The sequence below is a fragment of the Sesamum indicum genome, linkage group LG13, assembly GCF_026168435.1.
Source record: "Sesamum indicum cultivar Baizhima isolate 11 linkage group LG13, ASM2616843v1, whole genome shotgun sequence".
Lineage (NCBI taxonomy): Eukaryota > Viridiplantae > Streptophyta > Magnoliopsida > Lamiales > Pedaliaceae > Sesamum > Sesamum indicum.
In genome coordinates this window covers 13,758,072-13,761,259 of record NC_142669.1, presented here as the reverse complement: position 1 = coordinate 13,761,259, position 3,188 = coordinate 13,758,072, and the positions used below count along the sequence as shown (strand labels likewise).

The window sequence follows — 3,188 nt, the reverse complement described above, 5'->3', positions numbered from 1 at the left end:
CATGATCCTCATTATCATGTATTACATTAAGTGCTACATTATATGCAAAAATATCATCGACAATAACTTCATTTTGGTTTAGACATATTCCATTCAGGACATAATTTATAGAGATCTCTTCATTGTCATGAATTTTAGGTATCTAAGTTTCTTTTCGAACTGACATATTATGTATGTTTGGAGAACTTCTGCAATTGTATTCTCGATTTGGCCATCCTGAATCATAGCTCATTTCTTTTTCGAGGATTTTGTTTTTGGAATCGATAGGCCTACCTCGCTTCAGGAGTGCTTTTTAGGCTCATTTGCAATTTTAGCTTGTCTGACAGGGATATCTATTTTTACCGGAGCATTAACAACTAGAACATGAGATTTAGTTACTTTTTTTGGGTCAGAAACGCATCTGGCAGTTGATTAGCTAAACTTTGCAAATGAATTATCGTTTGAACTTTTAGTTCACTTTAATTAGTACGAGGATCAAGATGAGATAATGATAATTCATTCCAACTAATTTTCTTTTCGAGCTGCTTACCCTCCACCACTAGAATTGGGAAATCTGATTCATTAAAATGACAATCAACAAATCAAGCTGTAAATAAGTCTCCTGTTAGTGGTTCAAGATACTTTACAATGGATGGAGACTCAAATCCAACATAAATTCCCAACTTCCTCTGAGGACCCATCTTAGTGCATTGCGATGGTGCAATTCGAACATATACTGCGCACCGAAAAACTCTTAAATAGGAAATATTAGGTTCTTGACCATTGTAATAACTTATTGGCCTAATGCGAATTAGTGCTACTGCATGCAAAATAGCATGTCTCCAACAAAAAGTGAAAAGTTTTGACCTCATAAGCAATGGTCTTGCAATTAATTGCAGACGCTTAATGAATGATTCTTCAAAACCATTCTGTGTATGAACAGTGCTACAGGATGTTCAACATCAATTCCAAAAGACATACACTAGTTGCTGAAAGTATGAGAAGTGCACTCTCCAGCATTATCAAGACGTATTTTCTTAATTGGATAATCAAGAAAATATGCTCGTAATCGAATGTGACCATCTAGTTGATGCATCAACTAAAACCATGAAATATCAAAATGGTCCATATGACGGGTGGATTGGTCCAGAAATATCCCCTTGTATACGTACCAAAAATGTTGGAGATTCATTGTCTATTTTTGTTAGTGATGGTCGAATAATTAATTTTTTTTGACAAGAAGCAACACATAAGAAATTATTGGATTGAAGAATCTGTTGGCTCTTCAATGTATGTCCAGATGAATTCTTAATTATTTTAGCATTATAATTGATCTGAGATGGCCTAACCGGTCATGTCAAACAACAAACTTTTTATGATTTATAAACTTCTGGTTTACAATAGCATGAGTTTCAATTGAACTAATATATGTGTAGTACAATCCTGAAAAAAATGCCGTAATATTTTCAATATGCATTTCTTTCCCAAGATCACATTTGTAATATAGAGATACTCAATATTATCTTCATTTGTTGTCTCAATATGACATCTATTTTGGCGGATATCCTTAAAGCTTACAAGCTTTATTTGAGACTTGGTGGAATAAAGTGCATCATCAATGTAAAATTGCATTTCACTGAGTAACAATACATTAGCTCTTCCGGAGCCCTCAATTAACTTTAAACTACTGGGTATAGTAGTAACATTGGCTTCTTGTATTACTAAATAAGAGAAGTACTTTTTATCCTTAAGTATTGTGTGAGTTGTGGCACAATTAGCAAGGCATTTATCTTGGTTATTGACATTGGCACTAATCAAAGAGATATATTCTTGATTAAAACATGAAAAAAATATTAAACTAATATTAGAATATGCTACAAATGATACAAAATATGTAAATAAGTTCTTTATTATCATAGACAACATAGTGGGCACAAAATTCATAATACGAAACAAGAAATATGAAAATTCTTGCAAACACTTCCATCACCGATCAAGTGATCAATTTTTTTATTTGAATCAACAAAAAAATCAACAACGTCTATATGAGTCATATCAATATATCCATCACTCTTGTCATCAACAAAATTTATTTCAATATTCTAATTCTTATTTTCTAGTGATTCTTGTTAAAGGTCAACAAGATGCTTTGGTGTACGACAGATACGAGACTAATGACCTTTTCCACCACAATGGTAGCATGAAATCTCCACATGTTTGCTAGTTGCCCCCTGTTTTCTGTTCCTTCACCATTTTTTCATTTATGGTGGAAAGATATATTCTTAGAATTACCACCACGATATCCACGTCCATGACTATGGTTACGGCCACGACCACGACCACGACCACGATATGGTTCATGATTATAGTGATTGCTTGTTGCTACATTCACTTTAGGGAATGGAGTAGAACCAGTCGGTCGGGACTCGTGATTGTTTAGTAAAATCTCATTATTTTGTCCAGCAACAAGAAGACAAGAAATTAACTCAGAATATTTTGTGAAACCTTTTTCATGATATTGCTGCTGCAGGAGCATATTGGATGCATAGAAGGTGGAGAATGTTTTTTTTATAACATATCAGCATTAGTGATTTTTTCTCCACACAATTTTAAGTGAGAATTTATTCTAAATATTGCAGAATTTTACTCACTTATAGTTTTAAAATCCTGCAATCTTAAGTGCATCCAGTCATAGCAAGCTTTTGGAAGAATTACAGTTCTTTGGTAGTCATACCTTTCTTTCAAATTACTCTGTATAACAAGTGGGTCTTTTACCATAAGATACTTGATTTTTAATCCTTTATGGAAGTGGTGATAAAGAAAAATCATAGCTTTGGCCTTCATTATCTTCCTTGATAGTATTTTCAAGACCATTTGCATCCAAATGAATTTCAGCATCTAATTCCCAAGATAAATAATTCTTCCCCCTAATGTCAAGAGCCATAAAGTCAAGTTTTGCAAGGTTTGACATAATAGTATTATCATTAAATTAACAAGTAGATAGTTGTGACATGCATATAATATACCATAATTAACATGTGTTTACGTTATAATATTAACTTCAAAATGAATATATCACATATTTGTAAAAGATATTGTAATAAACTACAATTGATGAAAATAAAACATGTAAGTAATAAAACATTTTACTAGATATGTTACTTTAGAGATATTACCTTTGAAAATTAAATCTTATTACAAAGATCTCC

The 3,188-nt window shown here is 32.4% G+C and overlaps 1 pseudogene; it reads right to left on the bottom strand.

The window, feature by feature from the left end:
• Positions 1–2,081: 2,081 nt before the first annotated feature.
• LOC148784544 (uncharacterized) lies at positions 2,082–2,950 on the bottom strand (annotated as a pseudogene).
• Positions 2,951–3,188: the final 238 nt, after the last annotated feature.